We start from the raw sequence: 18464 nt of genomic DNA on the forward strand, positions 1-18464 counted from the left end.
AAATTACCTAATTTGTACACAGTTTGTAAACCTACTTTCCTACTTCAAAGGTCCAGTGCCTGGAACACAGCTGGCACATGATAAACATTACATTGTAAATGTAAAAGAATAAATTTGGCTACATTAAATGGTTAACTAAATTGGACCCAAGGACATGGAGTAGTAGAAATACAGCAAGAGGGCACATAAGAAAGACAATTTCTGGGGGTTGCTATGGGGAAAGCATAGGATTCGAAGACGATGAAAACCTCAAATCATCCAAATATCAATGAAAAACAGAAAGAATCTTCTATTTGTGCCCTGAGCACAAAGCATTTTCTCTTAAGTGCTTAAATTTGTACAGCTGAAAAGATGTCACTTACTCCACCACCGTTTCTCCTTTTACAAGCCTTTGGAATAATTTCTGGAGTAGAAATAGCATTGGTAGTGACCTCCAAGGAAAAATCAGAATCCCCAAGAAAACCACGGTAAATCTATCAAAAGGGAGTGAAAGTATAAACATCAGTTCTGAGCGGTTTTTGTCATTGATTTATCTTGTACAACTGCAGACCTTCCTTCCGGGGGGTCTCCGTAGGAATTTAACCCTTTGAGTTAAGACCAAGGAGAACTAAGTCCCTTTCAGAACCCTAGAGAGGGCGGCTACGAGAGCTGACTTCAAGCGGTCTAAACACGACCACGCAACCCTGCCACGCCTGGCACAGAGAGAGTTCAGGGCATCGGGAACTTCACTGCCGCTATTGCGCAGGCTCTGGGTTCCACGCAGGCTTATTAGGAAGAAAGGAGCTAAAATTGCCCAGAGACCCAATGAACCAGAGAGGACCGACCCCGGGCCTGGGCTCCCCACTGCACCGGATTCTGAAATTTACAATCACGAAAGTTCTATTGTCTCGCGATTGGCTCCGAAGCTGCATGACATCATAGCACTTGATTCATCCTTGGGATCCCGATTGGCTGGCCGCGCCATTGTGACGTCACGGTCAGCCCACGTTCTGATTGTAGATAGCCGGCGCCTTCCTCTTCCCATCGCGGCGGTTCCTGGCGACCGTAGCCTCCCTACCACGTCCTCCTCGGCTCCGGCTGGCCCCCGGCGCCCCTGCCGCCGCCTCGCCGCTTCTCCACGCCGCTGCTGCCCCTCGGGCTAAGGGAGGTAAGCCGTCAGCTCCAGGAAACTTCGCCTGGGGCCGCCTCTCGGCCATGACACTCGCCCGAGCGTGCGGCCGGGACGAGAGGGCTGCGAACCGCCGTTAGGTCCGGAACCCGGTGCGGAGCAGTCGCTGCCAGCGCGGCCCGCGATCCGCCCGCGTGGCTTAGGCGCCCCGGCGGCCCGCGGCCGTCAGCCCGGCGGGCTTCAAGGGTCCCAACCCGGCTGCCCAGGACGGACGGCGGGCGCGGAAAGAGCTGTGCGGGCGCGAAGTGGCTCGTCCTGGGCGCCTCGGGAGTTTCCACCGGGATGCTGGCTCACCTGTTCTGCTCGTGGAAGCAGCAGGCGGGCAGTTTTGCCCGCTGACAGGCGCCGCGGGCACACACGCTGTGCCCAGACCCGAGGCAGGATGGATGGGGTTGTGCGCTCGGATCCGCCCGCTCGCGACGAGCTCGCGGGTGGGAGGTCCAGGGAGGCGCCTTCTGAAATAGAGCGCTTTCTTTGGGGAGAACAAAACCTGGGTGAGTTCGGAGAGCTTTCGGGGATTGTGGGTCCGGTCGGCAACAAGAACCAGGGCGCGCCCGCCTTGGTCCCGCGCGGAGCCGGCGGCTCGGGCACCCTCTGTCTCGCTTCTGCCGCCACCCCCCACCCCCCGTCCCCAGAGGGAAGCCTGCTAGCCCCGGACCACTTCGGTGTTTATTAAAACCAGATAACTTGCCGGAGGTACTCTGGGAGGGATGAGGCGGGTGCGAAAGCTGGAGGGCGGGGACTCGAGGGGGACCCGGCGGCCCTTTAAGGAGTCCGGGCGCTGAGAGGCGGGAGCGGCTGGCGGGGAGGGAGGCGCGCGGCCCGGGAGGGGCTCTGGGCTGGGGGAAGAAGCGCTTGGGTCGCGTCTGTTGGGAATTGTAAGAAAAAGTGCTCTTTACAGTTTCCGTGCCAGTAATACTCCCCCTACCCGCGGACTCCCCCAGTCCTCCCGCCTGCCTTGGGGTGGAGGTAGTCATGTTTGGAGCAAACGACTTGTTTTTTTCAAACTGTGTCTCGAAACCGTTCCGTGTTCTTGCACTTTGAGGGTGGTGTTTTCTCCACGATTGTTGTTAAGGCGGTCTCCTAGCTTCTTGCTTGCAATTTTAAAGAATGCATTTGACCAGGTTTGGGGTGAGGGTACGTATGGATGAATCCTGTGCATGACTTAATAGCTGGGCTGGGGAACCGAGGGGTGCGGGCGGGGGAATTGAGTGGAGCAAGCAGCCTTTATTCTTTAATAGCGGACCCGTGGCAGGAAGTGCTTTACAGGGTTGTATGGAAGAGCTAATGTTGTTTGTTAGGCTTTGTAACTTGTTCCCCTAACTGCTTGGTAGATAACCTGTTGGTTTGCACTTGTTTTGCCTGCACATCTCAGCTGACAGCATTTGGTGAAGAACATACAAATGCAGACACAATTAATTGGTTCTGCATTCTATGACAGTGGAAAAACACTTTTACTTTCTTCTGCTCTAGGGGACAAGTGAGTCACTTTTTTAGTCAGTTTAGATGCTGCCTGGGATTCTCCAGGAATACTCTGCACTTAAAAGAGAAATGTCACTCTTGTCCCTTTGATATTCCTACCCTAGATTATAACTTCTCAATGCGGGGGAACTTTCTGTGTTTCTCTCTCTCTCTCTCTCTTTCTGGATTTTCCTTTTCCATTTCTAACTGAAGACACAAGAGGACATGTTGATGGTAATAGATGGCTAATTTTACAGATTATAGAGTAGAACTTTGCTGAAAAGTTAAAGTAGAAAACATATCTTAAAATTTGTCTGGTCCTGGCTGGTTAGCTCAGTTGGTTAGACTTAGAGCATCCTCCAGAAAGGACAAGGTTGCGGGGTCCCATCACAGGAAACAACGATGAATGAACCACTGAATGGAACAACTGATGAATGCTTCCTTTCCTCCCCTTTCTCTCCTTTCATTGCTCTGTCTAAAATCAATCAAATAAAAAATGAAGCCCTGGCTGGATAGCTCTGTTGGTTACAGCTTCGTCTGGAAGCACAAAGCTTGCTGGTTCCATCCCCAGCCCTGGCACATACAAAAACAGCTTGATGTTCCTGTCTCTCTCTAAATTTAAAAAAGAAAAATTGATTGTCTTCAAGAACAATACCTCATCATTTAAAAAAGTGCCCCCACCCCCTTGACTCAGTTTCTTTTTCTGTCTCTAAATGGGGGGTTTTATGTTACAAAATTGTTATGTGGATTTCAAGAGAGGATACCAGTTAAAGAACCCAACTTGGGTCTACCAAATGTTTTATTTTTTCTTCTTGGGGAAGGGGAAGTGAGGTTGCAGTGGTCGGCAAACTCATCAGTCAGCAGAGCCAAATATCAACAGTACAACGATTGAAATTTCTTTTGAGAGCCAAATTTTTTACACTTAAACTATATAGGTAGGTACATTCCTTATCGAGGTAGCACCCGCACGTGGTATTTTGTGGAAGAGCCGCACTCAAGGGGCCAAAGAGCCGAATGTGGCTCACGAGCTGTGGTTTGCTGACCAGGGGAGGGAATGTGGCCAACAGTGAAACCTGAGAATCTCATATAGCTGGAAAAATATTCGAAACTAGGTTTTCACAAACATTAATTGAAAATGAGGTAAGTTATCTCATTCCCTGAGACCAGCAGAGTTTTTGTTTTTAGGTTAGAGCCCTCAATTTCTGGATGTTCCTTTGCAGGGATCTTTCTGGGACTTTGGTTTCACTAGCTCCTCGTTTCCTCTCAGCGTGATTAGCGGTTGTCCTCTTGCTGCTCTTGCTGAGTATATCAGTCCTCGGGCGTCTTATTTCCCACTGGAATTATACGAATCACAGTAAACCTGGTTCCTTTCCTGAGGGTAGCTCCGATGCCTGATGCCTACGCAGACATGGAGGGTGTGAGTAATGGTTTCACTTCGTTCTTACTCCACTACATCCTTTCTCTCCCCTAAGACATACTGTAATTATTTTGAACTTGAACTCCTTGTCTGTTGCCTCTCAACTGTTCTGTTCCTGATGGGATAATCGTTCCATTAGTTACCCATAAATAAGTCTTTTTTCGTTCTTTTTTTACAGATGGTTATAATAACCACGATTTCTTTCTTTTTATTAATTTTACAGAGAGAGGCAGAGGATGAGGAGTGAGAAGTATCAACTCATAGTTGCTTCACTCTAGCTGTTCATTGCTTGCTTGTTGTATGTGTCTTGACCTGGCAAGCCCAGGGTTTTGAACCAGGGACCTCAGCATTCCAGATCGATACTTTATCTTCTGTGCCACCACAGGCCAGGCACCCATAACTAAGCCTTTGCATGCATTCAGTTTCAGATTTATTTATTTTTTTACAGAGACAGAGAGAGAGTCAGAGAGAGGGATAGCTAGGGACAGCCAGGAACAGAGAGAGATAAGAAGCATCAATCATCAGTTTTTCCTTGCGGCACCTTAGTTGTTCATTGATTGCTTTCTCATATGTGCCTTGACCATGAGCCTTCAGCAGACCGAGTAACCTCTTGCTCAAGCCAGTGACCTTGAGTCCAAGCTGGTGAGCTTTGATCATACCAGATGAGCCCACGCTCAAGCTGGAGACTTCAGGGTCTCGAACCTGGTTCCTCTGCATCCCAGTCTGACGCTCTATCCACTGTGCCACCGCCAGGTCAGGCTCAGATATTTTTGATGTTAGTACCTTTCTGTAAATAGTTGCTTTCTACACATAATTCTTACACCATCCTATGAGAAGTGTTATCCTTACCTCCTTTTTTAAAGAAAGAGAACTAAGGCCTAGGCGTGCCAAGTGATTTTTCCAGGTTCACATAGCTCTGTCTCTTGTATCATACCTGCTCCTTTGTCTATCCTTGCGCTGCTGAGATTTCTTTAGTGGGCTCTCTGCCATTTATGTAACTCTGTAACTTAAAAACTTAACCTCATGTTTAAAGGCCCATCTTCAAGCCATCCAAGATTAATTACTTGTTATCTTTCAAATCTGTCTAAAATCTCTTTCCTTTCTTTTAGCCCATATTTGATTCATTCTTTTTATTAATTCATTGACTTGTCAGTTATTGAATGTGGTGTGTATGTATGTGAGAGAGAGGGGGGGGGGGGAGATATGACAGCAGAGGTTATATACAAAGTTGAATGATAAAGTTCCTGACTGCAAAGGGCTCCCTGAATTAGCTTACACTTTAATCCTTTCATACCTATCCTCGTTCTGCACCTTGGACTGAAAGGCAGTCAGAAACAGATGGCAGAGGACTTGTCTAACTGTATCTGGGAAAGCTTTATGGCAGAGCTGTCTATATTAGACGTATCAGTGCCTAGTACTCTGGAATTGGTTAGGGTGCTTGTGGTGCAGGAGACAGAAAACCCAACTCAGTTGGCCTTAAATGACCGCCTGACCCGAAAAGTTTGATGGCTGAACTTTTTAAAATTGGATTTTAGTGAGAGAGAGAGAGGAAGGTAGAGAGAGAAATATCAGTTGGTTCCACTTATTTATGCATTCACTGGTTGGTTTTTGTATGTGCCCTGACTGGGGGTCAGTCCTGCCACATTGGCACATCAGGACGATGCTCTATCCACTGAGGCCAAGGCTTTGATGGCAGAACTTCTGCTGTTTCTCCGAGGTGCTCTTGGATGTTATTATTTCCGTAGTCTGATTTGGCAAGATGACTGCCAGCAAACAGTTTGGACCGTCCTGTTAGCATCTTCTCAGGTGGGAAGTTTCCTTTCCTCCACCTTCCAGTGAGGGTCCTTGGCCCCAAAGTGAATGACTTAGGCCTTGTTTACTTGAAGTAATAACTAGAACAGTATATATAAATCTGATAACCTGGGGCCCATCCCCTAACTGAGGAGTAGATTTAATCTCACCTCACCTACCTAGCTGTTACTAGATCTTTAGGAAGAGCCTGCGTGGACGTGGGGAAGGGAGCCACAGGGGTGGATCTAGGAGCCTCCAAGGATGTCAGCAGTAAAGAGATGATTGGGTTAAACTTAATAGACTTGAAACTGACATTTGAATTTAGGCCTACATTTCATGGAGCGATCTTAACATACAGAGATAGTAGCACAGGCATTCTATGAGAGGGGTTTTGGAGAGCAAAACAGGGGTCCCCAAACTTCTTACACAGGGGGCCAGTTCACTGTCCCTCAGACTGTTGGAGGGCTGCCACATACAGTGCTCCTCTCACTGACCACCAATGAAAGAGGTGTCCCTTCTGGAAGTGCGGCAGGGGACCGGATAAATGGCCTGAGGGGGCTGCATGTGGCCCGCGGGGCTGTAGTTTGGGGATGCCTGGTAGAGTTAGTGAAGTAGCCCTGTGGGCTGAAGCTGATAGAGAGGGCAGATGTGGAAGAAAAGGTTAGAAAGGCAGGTTGTTAATAATAATGGCTAACTTTTATTGAGCTATTATGTGTCAAATCTGGCACTCAGCACTTTTTACATGGATTTATCTTAACTACTAACAGTTGGTACTGTGAGCATTCAACTCTACAGGTGAGGAAATGAGGCTCAGAGAAGTTTAGGCATTTGCCCAAGGTCACAAAGCATTCCAGCCAGGTTGTTGTGCCTCCTAGCCTGCTCTCTCTACAGAGATGTTTGTTTGGTAATGGCACCCTTGAAGCTTTTGAGCTAGAAGGAGTGCATTATGCATCCTGTGTTCCAGGAACATGAGTCTTGTCAGAGTGTGTAGGATGGATTGTGTGTACAGAGACTGAGAATGCGGAGGTGGGTTGGGAGGCTGTTAGAGGAGGCCAGGGCTGTGGTTAAGCCCTTCCCGGAGCCGTGGCCATGAACACAGGTTGGAGAGAGCTGATTGAACCAGCTTTGTGACATGACTTGGAAACCAATTGGATTCAACTAAATTACTGGAACTATGAGTTGATGCTTCTCATTTCTCCCCCTTCCTATCTGTCTGTCTATCCTATTAAAAATGCTAATGGCCATTCTTAAGACTAGATGGTAGAAGAATCATGCTATCATAAGGGGAGAAGGAGGAAGCTTTAATCAGGTGGAAATACCTAACAGTCCCAATACGGGTCCCCACGAACCATTTCTTCCCCTGGAAGAAGCGTCAGGTTCCTCCTCTTGGCCAGCGGTCTCTCAGCTGCCTTGTTGTTGCCCTTCTGCGAGTATGTGTTTCCACCACATTTCGTCCATTTTCAGACTCAGCTTTTCACATTTTAACATCTGGGTAGAGATGCAGCTTATAATCAGTGGCATATTAAAATCACTACAAGCATTTTCCGCATTTAATATTACAGTAGTGAGGATGCTTTCCACCTTTTAATAAAGTGTCGGTGGTGAGAAGAGGCAGATCCCAGGATTCTGAAGTTCACGCAGCCTGTTGCTGGTGGAGTCAAGAGTAAAAACCTAGGCTTCTGCTTCCATCAGCTGGGTTACCTCAACTCACCTAATAGATATTTAAATAAATGTTGCCTCATGATACAGGATTATAATAAAGCATATGCATAGTTCTTTGTCTATTACAATTGAAGTAATTTGAGAGGGTTGGGAGGCATAGTTGTTTAAGGTAGGATGTCTCACCCTTTTATAGAAGCTAGCTGCTATGGCGTCTTGTCCTAACTTGCCATCAACTGTAAGAAAATCAATTCTGGGCAATGGCCTCTCTTTCTTTAAAAATAAAAGATTAAACTAAGGTGATTTCCAAGTCCCTTTCAGAACTAAGTTCTTCAGTTTCCCTTTTGCCAAGAACAAATCTTTTGTTTATGTTTGACCAATGAAAGTTGAAATCATTTAGGTCTTAGAAAAGTAGATGTTAGAACTCAGTGATGGCAAGTACAGTTTTCTCTTTAAGTGGTTAAACATAACCTCGCGAGATGTTTTGGCCTTTGATTAGGAAAGTAACCTGACATAATTTTGAGTTTCTGTGATAAGAACTCGGCCTCCCCTCACACCTCCAGCCCCAACTTCAGCCTATAAATGTTGCAAGCAGTTTGCTTCCTTCTGGGCTGCCGCTGACATGTTCCTTCCATGGGAACATTTCTATTTGACTTGTTGGCTTTCACTTTTAGAATCATGTGGTGCTTGGATTTAAAATATTCATGCTTGGTGAGTGTCCAGAAAGACAGAATTCCCATCCTCCCCCCTTCTTTCCCTCCATTACTGTTTCAAAGACAGTTGTGTGTAATGTTTTCATATTCCTCATATCCTCATATAGACTTTGGTCTTCTTGCTGACTGAGATTTATGAAATATATAGTTTATTTGTTTTAGGATTTTTCATGCTGGTACTGTCACACTTCCTCTGGTTAGGAGAATAGCCATTTTCTTGAAGCATACCTGCAATAACTGATCCTGTACTGGGCTAGCGTCCTCCTGTGAGCGCGTGCTGGTGACAGGTCCACCTCCGGTAAGGTCCACCTCTCCCCTTTCCTTCCCGGTTGTCAGCCTTTCCACCCTGTCAGGACGAATCTCTGCGAAGCCCGTACTGAACAGACCTCGTCACGTCATGTCGGAGAGTGCCGCTTGGGTCTTGACTCTGTCTGCGTTATTCTGCACCCCACAGTCCCTGACCCCCTTTGTCTTGGCACAGCAAGTGCTATTACAAAGTATAAATAATTGTTAGGAATTTCTCTTTCCCCAAAGAATAATTCTCACGATACCAAATTCAATAATTACTCATTTGCTTCCCTGAGAGTTTGGCAGTGTGGTGTCTCTCCCTAGGGGTTGTGTTCAGTGTACATCTGCTTTGTTCTTTGGCAGAAGAGTTAAATAATATTAAAATATTTTTTTAATTGATTGAGTTTAGAGGAAGGGGGGCGAGAGAGAGAGAGAGAGAGAGAGAGAGAGAGAGAGACATCAACTTCTTGTTCCACATATCTATGCATTCATTGATTGATTCTTGTATGTGCCTTGACTGGGGATCAAACCTCCAACCTTAGCATATCAGGATAATGCTCTAACCAACTGAGCTCTCCAGCCAGGGTGGGTAAATGCCTTTAATATTTAAAGAAGTTTCTGACACCTCCATCTGCCCAGTTTGTGAGCTGATATACACCTCTGTGAAAATTTGAGTGTACTTTTTATACAACTTCTGAAAATTTATCACTACTATAAATCTGAGGTACATTGATAAGAGCACCTACTGTTGCTTAAAAAAAAATAAGCAAAGCTGTAGGAAGCAGATTGAAGAAAATACCTTTCAGTTTAGCAGTTACACATCTGGGCAGGGTTCCAGCTCTGCCACTTATGTGTGTATCAGCTTTGGCAGTAAGAGGCTCCACTTCTTTGAGACTTCTGTGTAGAACCTCGAGGTGACTATTCCTGTGCCTGCTTTGGAGGGTACTCAGACGGTCTGTGTTTTACATGAAAGTTAAATAGGGGACTGACTTAATTTGATGATCATGGTAAACAGTGAACATCCCTCTGTTATATAGGATGTTCACTGAAGCCTTGTTTGTCATAGTCAGAGATTGAAAGAGTAAAGGTCCTCAGGATAATAAATTACCTATACCTGGGCAGTGGAATACTTTGCAAGTTATGAAGAATGAGGCTTATCTGTAAGGACTGAATACAGCCGCTCAATACCACATAGCAGGCACTTTTCTAAAGTCTTCTACGTATATTAATTTTGGCCTTACAAACCTTCCTGATGTAGGTACCCCAGTTTTGCAGATGAGGAAACTAAGGCGCAGAAAGCTTACGTTACTTGTTCAAGGCTCTGCAGCTAGCAGGTAGCAGCCAGGGTTCAATCCCAGGCCGGCCGGCTGCAGTCTGCTCTTAGCCACCCTGGCAAGCTGATCGCCTGTTAGACCTAAATAGTTCTCTTTGCATTTGCAGCTCTTGATACAGAACTAGAGGAGACAAAGTTGAATTTCTTATTCAGCATTACATCCTGGGAGGTTGACAATGTATCGAACATAGAACTTTTAACAGTAACTAATCATTAGAGAAAGTAATCTAATAAGGGAATAACCTTTATAATTCGCCCTTGAAAGGGTGACCTTTTGTTCCTTTCTCAGAGATTATGCAAGTAAGTCTCCTCTTTTTGGTGTAATATTGCAAACACAGAAGAGCTCTGTAATTGTTGGTGTCAGAAACCAGGGTCCAAAGCCCAGTTGCCAGTTGGCTGGACTAGTATGACTAGCCAAGGGCATCCATCTGGCATTGATTTCTTTATTTGGCCTTACCTGGATTTGATTTACAAGGTGTAGAACACCTGAGAAGTGTGGGCTGGGAGGAAGGACACCCAGATCTTCTAGGGAACCTCCATCTCCAGATTTTCTGATTTCCCTTGGGCAGAGGAAGCCATGTATATTTTGAAAACATCTACATAATCTGACACAGGCCCCACTAAGGGCTATTTGTTCGTGCTGAAGATAGACACATTTTCCACCACCTTCAGTTCCCTTGGGATTAGTAGACTCTTTTAGAACTTCCTTATTTTCTTTCTGGGTGTGGTCACTAGGTCTGACAACAGTATGTTGGCTATGAATACAATAATTCCTAAAAAGGAGAATCACAAAATGCACAGAATGGCTTATACATTAACATGGAATATGACAATTTCTATAAAACACTTCTATAGCTACTCTATAGGAGAGATGAGTAAATGATTACTAGATTGTGCTTGCTTTTAAAAATGCCACATTGGCCCTGGCCAGTGGTGCAGTGGGTAGAGCATCATCCCTGAGTGCGGAGGTTGCTAGCTCAACCCTGAGGGCACTAGCTTGACCTGAGGTCTCCAGTTCAAGCCCCGGTCAGAGCATGTATGAGAAGGAATTAACGGGTGCACAACTAAGTGGAACAAGAAGTTAATGCTTCTCTCTTTACCTGTCTTCCTTCCCTCTTCCTCCCTCTTAAAAAAACAAAACAAAACAAACAAACAAACAAAAAAAAACACACCCACATTGACCCTGGCCACATGGCTCGTTGGTTAGAACATGGTCCAGATACCCAAACGTTGTGGGTTCGATCCCTGGTCAGGGCACATACAGAAAGAGACTGATGTTTCTCTCTCTCTCTTTCTCTCTCTCTCTTCCTCTCCCTCTCTAATCTTCTCCCTCTAAAATCAATAAATTTTAAAAATACCACAGTATAGCAAGCTTTTTTTTTAACAGATGGTCAGAAGCACCACCATCCACTAATTTTATAGGCCATCAAGTTGGCAGCAGTACCCGGGTCCTTCTCTCTTCCATCAACCACATCTTTCTCCTACCCCTCCACCTGTGTTCACCACATATTGTCCATCCAGGCTCTTCCCTGCCCCCCTCTGCCCCCCTCTGCTCCTCTGCCTCGTTCTGCCCCTCTCTACCCCTCCCTGCCCCCCTTGCCCTTCTCTGCCCCCCTCTGCCCTCCTCTATCCCTCCCTGTCCCCCTCTGCCCCTCTCTACCCCTCCCTGCCCACCTCTGCCCCTCTCTGCCCCCCTCTGCCCCTTCCTGCCCCCCTCTTCCCCTCTCTACCCCTCCCTGCCCACCTCTGCCCCTCTCTGCCCCCCTCTGCCCCTCTCTGCCCCTTCCTGCCCCCCTCTGCCCCTCTCTACCCCTCCCTGCCTCTCTCTGCCCTTCCCTGCCCCCTCTGCCCTCCTCTATCCCTCCCTGCCCCCCTCTGCCCCTCTCTACCCCTCCCTGCCCACCTCTGCCCTTCCCTGCCCCCCTCTGCCTTCCTCTATCCCTCCTCTATCCCTCCCTGCCCCACTCTGCCCCTTCCTGCCCCCCTCTGCCTCTCTCTGCCCCCTCTGCCCCTTCCTGCCCCCATCTGCCCCTTTCTGTCCCCTCTACCCCCCCTCTGTCCCTCCCTGCCCCTCACTGCCCCCCTCTGTCCCTCCTTGCCCCCCTCTGCCCTCCTCTATCCCTCCCTGCCCTCTTCTGCCCCTTCCTGCCCCCATCTGCCCCCTCTACCCCCCCCCTCGTTCCTCCCTGCCCCTCTCTGCTTCTTTCTGACTCTGTCTTCCCCTTCCATTGTCTGCCCCTGGAAGTACATCAGTCCTTTCCTACAGTTTCTCCCTGGCTCCCTGCCTCTTCCTCTCCTCATTGACCCCCACACCCAAACAACATTTATAAAATGTTGGTGTTCAGATTCAGTTTTTAAAAAGAAATGTGTTTTAATGTCACATGCCTTATTTATATTACATGCGTTTGAAGTTATGTTTCTCCACCCTCTTTTAATTTCTGCTACAGCGACAGCACTGCCTTTGTATAATTTGTACGAATGAGTTTGGGGAACATGATAATTTATTTTGACTATTTAAGCAATCACATAAGTTAAGAGGCTGCAATCAGATAAGCATTATTAATTGCATATAGCAGAAAATGTGTCCTAAAAGCCTCTTAAATGTTTGTCTCCCAGCTGTTTGTAATTACAGTCTGCTTTAATGTTAGGAATATGATTGAGGTAGAGCTCAGCCTCTTCAAGGTCTTCGAGGGACCCAGTAGAGGCATGCATAGGATCCTGAGGTCCATGACCGGCACTTTAGCAGTCATTGTCCTCTGTACAGTGTGCGGCGGCCGAGAAGGTGGCTGCCCTGTGAAACAGGTCGGAACGTCTCCAGTGAGCTTCTGAAGCACCCCCGGACTTCCGTGTCCCCAGGAGAGTGCTATAAATACTGTGCTTGCTTTATTTTCACAGTAGCTCCTTCTTCTTTATTTGGCAAGGAATGGTGGGTCTGGAACAGGCTCGGCGACCCTCGAGGAAGGTGGCTGCGACTGCGTTGCCCAGTGAGGGGGTGCTTTTCACTGGCCCTGGCACAGAGCTTCATTCTTGAGTTTCTCAACTTTTTAAGGAATGGAACTGCATATTTTAAAGGGCTTCCCAGAATTTTAGATTTAGTTAAATAGTATGCAAGGTACTATTGGAAAACCAATTTTCATTGGTGGTCTAGTTGGATTCACCACACACACACACCCAGTTACTCATTTCAGATATGTACTTATTTCCAATCCACTTCTTTCCTCTAAACTCCATGCTCATAACTTCTCGTCAGTGAGGTTCCCCTGGATCCATGCAAACCCCTTTCCACCGTTGGCCAACATGGCCAGAAGCACCACCATCCACCAATTTTACAGGCCATCAAGCTGGGAGCAGTGCCCGGGTCCTCCTCTCTCCCATCAACCACGTCCTTCTCCTCCCCCTCTACCTGTGTTCACCAGGTGTTATCCAGGCTCCCCACTGCCCCTCTCTGCCTCCACCTGCCCCTTCCGTTGTCTGCCCCTAGAAGTACATCAGTTCCTTCCTGGGTGACTACAGTTCTCCCCTGGCTCCTTTCTGACTCCCCAGTGTTCTGGTCCCGAATCTGCATGACAGTGCTCTTCTGAGGTGTTGATAGGGTCATTTCACACCCTGTAAACTTCATTTACTCATCTTTGGGGCTATTCTGGGTCCAGCTTCATTTCCTGCCACCTGCACTTTTGACCCAGAACACACCACAGACTTCATTTTCCCAAATGTACCTTGTCTGCTCCCATCTCTGTTCCATACAAGCTGTATTTGAATGCTTCCTCATCAGTTCTCCCTCCGAAAACAAAACCACAAAAGCAGGCAAACCTAAAAAGTCGTGTTCTTCATAGGGCAAAGCCTCACATTCTAGGACCTTGATTCTGTTGTCTTAAATGTTCTCCCCGTTCATACTTGTGCAACCCTGGTTCTGATACCTAACCTTTGTGTGCCTCAGTTTCCTTATTCTTTTTTTTTTTTTTTTTAAGTGAGAGGAGGGGAGATAAAGAGACAGACTCCTGCATGTGTGCTGACTGGGGTCCACCCAGCAACCCCTACCTGGGGCTAATTCTTGAATCAACCAAGCTATCCTCAGCACCTGGGACCGACACTGGGACCAAGCTATCCTCAGCACCCAGGGCCAATGCTCAGACCAATTGAGCCACTGGCTGTGGGAGAAAGAGAGAGAAAGAAAGTTGGGGGAAAGGCAAGGGGAGAGAAGCAGATGGTCATTTCTCATGTGTGCCCTGAGCAGAGTTTGAACCCGGGACAGCTGCATGCCAGGTTGATGCTCTATCCACTGAGCCCACTGGCCAGGGCCAGCTCCTTATTCGTGAAGTGAGGATAACCGTGTAGTTCTTTCCCTTCCTCTTTGCAGTGTCTGTCATGTTACTCTCTGTATCCTCGGTACCTATATACCATCTGACAAACAGTAGATACCTAGCAATTCTTTGCATACATATTTCTCTAGATACATGCCTTTCAAGTGTATTCCATTCAGTAATCTGTGCTAATATCTATGTGAAGGTTAGTGTACCTTGATAGCCTGAGAATACATACTATTTCACGAAAGGGAAGTCCACCCTCACAGGGGCTCTGGAGGTCTGGCTTCCCTGTACAGCGTTGCCATTATCCCCTCCGAATTAGAGCAACAACAGCCTACAGATCCTGCAAATTGCTAGACATCCCCAGGAACAGAGGTGACACGCTGTTATTTTAAAGGGCCTCATTTGCATATTTCCATGTAAAGCATTCAGGTAGCATATGCCTGCTGGAGACCACACTGGTGGCATGTCTCCAAACAAGCAATAGCATGACCTCTGGTGTCTAGACACCTGACTGTTCCATGATAAAATAATGGTGGAAACAGCCACGCTTTTTAACCTTACTGTGGCCACCACATTGAGCCCAGGTGAATTAGACCGTATAGATTGGGCAGAGCCTATCTGCTTCAGTAGCCACATGGTCGCTAGTTCATTGGTCAGTCACATTCACTCACTGTTGAGGATTTCTGTGTGCTACCTTCTGCTAAGGAGCATAGATTCGGCTGGGACAGATCACAGTCCATCTATTGGCAAAGAGATTATAATCCAGTAGAAGAGGTGAGGTATGTACTTGAGGCAACAGATAATTGTTGGTGCTGTGGATATGGCTATATGTGTTGTCCTTAGGTTTGGCTGCAAGTGATGGTGATCCTAAAATAGTCATGTCCCAAATAAGGGGATCTCAAAACAAGGTTGAAGTTTCTGTCTCCCATAGAAGGCTGGCAGGGGGAGAGGGTGGTAGGCCTACAGCTGTGTGCCTGGCCATAGGCTCCTTCTAGCTCAGTGTAGGCAGGCCTGGGGAGAGACAAACGGTGGACAGGGCAGAGGGATTACTCATGCTTTTTCCTAGGGGAAGTTCCCAGAAACTGCACCTAGACGGCCTTGTTTCTGTCTCTTTGGCCAGGACTTTAACCAGGAAACGGGCCCTGGAGAAAAGCGGGAGTCTGTAATGGAAAGAGGAAGTAGGCGCTCGAGCAGAGGCTCCGGGGTGAGGGGGCAGGTAGCTGGGGGTGGGGGAGCACGTGGGCGTGGGGGAGCATGTGAGGAGCAGAGGGTCAGTGAGGAGGAGGAAACGGGCCTGGTCGTGTGGGTTCTGGAGCCACAGTGAGACTTGGGACATTTTCCTAAAAGCCTTTGACCAGTTTGGGGGAGGGGAGTAACCCAGAAAGGTGCTTCTGAGGGGTTGTGGAGCAACACAGCATGGCAGGCAGGGAAGACCTGTTAGGAAGGGAGTATGTTTATCAGTTGACATGATGGTGGCCTTCATTATTAGGTAGTGGCTTCGGGGATCAAAAGTGACAAAATCCACCTGACCAGGGGGTGGTGGAGTGGGTGGAGCATCGGACTGGAACCCAGAAGATGCAGGCTCATCGGCTTGAGCGCGGGGTTGCCACTTGAGCATGGGATCATAGACATGACCCCATGGTCGCTGGCTCGAAGCCCAAGGTCACTGGCTTGATCAAGGAGTCACTCACTCTGCTGTAGCCCTTCCACCTCCATCAAGGCACATATGAGAAAGCAATCAATGAACAACTAAGGTGCTGCAACAAAGAATTGATGCTTCTCACCTCTCTCCCTTCCTGTCTGTCTGTCCCTATGTGTCCCTCTCTCTGACTCTCTCTCTGTTAATGTAAAAAAAAAGAAAAACAATTTCACAGAGCTTAGAAACTGGGAAAGAATTTTAAACCAATGTCAAGATGTTACGTGGCTTGCCCGGGATCACGCAGCTCGCTGAGGAGCTGCACCAGAAACAGTTTCGAGTTTTTTTAAACCCTTTTGTTAGTGCCGAATGTGCCAGTTGGGGGAACGGGGCATTGTGGGTATTCAGAGAAGGCAGAGAGATAGAGAGGTGGGTGGCGTTGGGCCTGGGCTAGAAGATAAGTTGAATTTGGACAGGAGAGTGGGGGGGCCTGCTAGATAGAGCAAGTTCTGTGAGAGTTGGTGGGAAGGAGGAGCCCAGGTGTGTTTGCTGCTGCTCAGTCCTGCAGTTTGAGAGTAGCGCTAGGGTGTGTTCAGGAAGGTAGTGTGAGATAATAAATGCTATGGAAGGGAGAGTAGCCGCCCTGGATTGTTTGGGTGGGCTCAGTGTAATCACAGGGGGATTAACTGGGAAGCGCAAGGCAGAAGACGCTAGAAAGATGGCAGCATGAAGAGACTGGGCCCGGGGTTGCTGACTTTGAAAGCAAGACAGTGGGACCATAAACCAAGACATGCAGGCAGTCTCCAGAGCTGGAAAAGGCTCGGGAAGGGATTTCCCACTGAGCCTCCAAAAAACACAGCCCTGCTGACACCGTGATTCTAGTCCGGTGCGACTCGTTTGGGAATTCTAAGAGAAATGTGCTGTCTTCAGCCACAGGTTTGCGGTGGCTTGTTAGAGCAGCCCTGGAGGACTAATACGGGGGTCAGTGTTTGCCGAGTGAAAGAGAGCTGTCCTCTAAGAGACCAATGTGGCAGGTTCATTTATGAGTTGGATTGGATAGGAGGAGGTCCTGGAGGCCAAGGACTCCCTAGAAGACAGTTCTGGTGAAGAGGTGATGAGCAGGAGACTGGAGATGGGGGGTGGAGGTAGAAATGGGGGCCGCTGAAGTTGCAGCACTGTCAGCAGGACCCGAAGCCTGGGTGGCCAGCTACCCAGTGCAGGGTGAGGGATGGAGCATGCATGCTTTCAGGACTGGCTTCCTGGGGAGGCTCGGGGCTCCTCACACAAATAAGGACAGAAGGAAGACAAGCTTGCGAGGGAAGTGTGCTGGATTCAGCTTTTGGCTGGTTGAGCTGGAGTTCAGGAGGACCTCGTGTATGTGGGTGGAGAGAGACCGGGCAATCTGGCCTTATCGCTGGGATTGGAGGTGCGGGACTGGGCACATGATGCCGCTGTTCTCCGTGAGCTTCTCCAGGGAAGAGTCTCAGCATCCCCTTTTAACAATCCAAGATGTCACTGTCCTTAAAATTAAGTTTTTCTTAGTGTTTTACCGAAATTATATTTGCTGCCATTTTAATTCTGTACAATATAATTTTTTAATGCATAAAAATAAGGTAATACTAAGTGAATAATTAACACATTTAAATAAACTAAATAACACAATTTGGTAACACCCCCTGCTCCTTTGCATATTTTTACCTTGTGTTGCTGGTCCTCTTTTCAGAAGCCTGTCTGCCTCTTTGTCACCCAGCCAGACACTCAGGGTCCTGTGTCCCTCCCCCCGCCCCCACAGTGACACTGTCAGATCTCACCCAGTGAGTGAGAGAGGATGGAGCTGTAAACAAAACTTGGCTTGTGCTGAAAAAAGGGAAGTGGGTGCTATTTGCTATAACATTTTCACATCTGTCTTTAAAATACCTATTTGCTGTGGAACTATATATAGACTTATTTTAGACATGGTTGCATCCTGGAAGTTCTTGGTTTCTGAATTCCTTTGTTCTTCATAATGAACTTGGTAGTAACCATTGAGATTATATCCTATTTCCTGAGAAATGGAGAGAACAACTATAGAATGTGTTTGAACCTTAGAGATTTTTTTCCTGTGGCATCACATTAGCTATGATGTTGTTTTATGTCTCTTTGATCACTGTCCTTCTACTTGGTGGCATTTGCACTATGTATTTATAATTTGGGCTTATGAGTAAAAAGATTTTCAATGGAAACTATAACAAATACAAATTTTAAAAAAATTTTTTAAAGTGAGAGGAGGAAGGATATAGACTCCCATACACACCCCTACCAGGATCTACCCACCAACCCTTGTCTAGGGCCTATGCTCAAATAAATCAAGCTATTTTTAGCACCTGAGGCCAATGTGCTAGGACTAAGCGAGCCATCTTTAGAACCAGTAGCCAATTGAGCCACCAGCTGCTGAAAGGGGGAGAGAGAGGAAGGAGAAGCAGATGGTCACTTCTCCTGTGTGCCCTGATCAGGAATCAAACCTGAGACATATGCCAGGCCAATGCTCTATCCACTGAGCCAACCCACTAGGGCCAATTTAAAAAATATTAAAGCCTATAAATTTACGAGGTATGGCTACTGATAAAGTAATGACTTCCATAAACTACACATGAACTTCACTTTCGATTTCAATTTCTTTCTCCAAAAAAGGCAATAAGATTGAAATAAGAG

General features: G+C 47.3%; 1 protein-coding gene across 1 annotated transcript in view; it reads left to right on the forward strand.

Moving 5' to 3' along the window:
• The first annotated feature begins 857 nt into the window (after positions 1 to 857).
• ELOVL5 (ELOVL fatty acid elongase 5) overlaps positions 858 to 18464 on the forward strand; it is an 89341-nt gene continuing 71734 nt past the window's right edge. The window contains exon 1 of the mRNA XM_066359188.1: positions 858 to 1147. The gene's annotated coding sequence lies outside the window, so the exon portion shown is untranslated. The remainder of the gene's footprint in view (positions 1148 to 18464) is intronic.

The sequence above is a fragment of the Saccopteryx leptura genome, chromosome 1 (genome assembly GCF_036850995.1).
Source record: "Saccopteryx leptura isolate mSacLep1 chromosome 1, mSacLep1_pri_phased_curated, whole genome shotgun sequence".
NCBI lineage: Eukaryota > Metazoa > Chordata > Mammalia > Chiroptera > Emballonuridae > Saccopteryx > Saccopteryx leptura.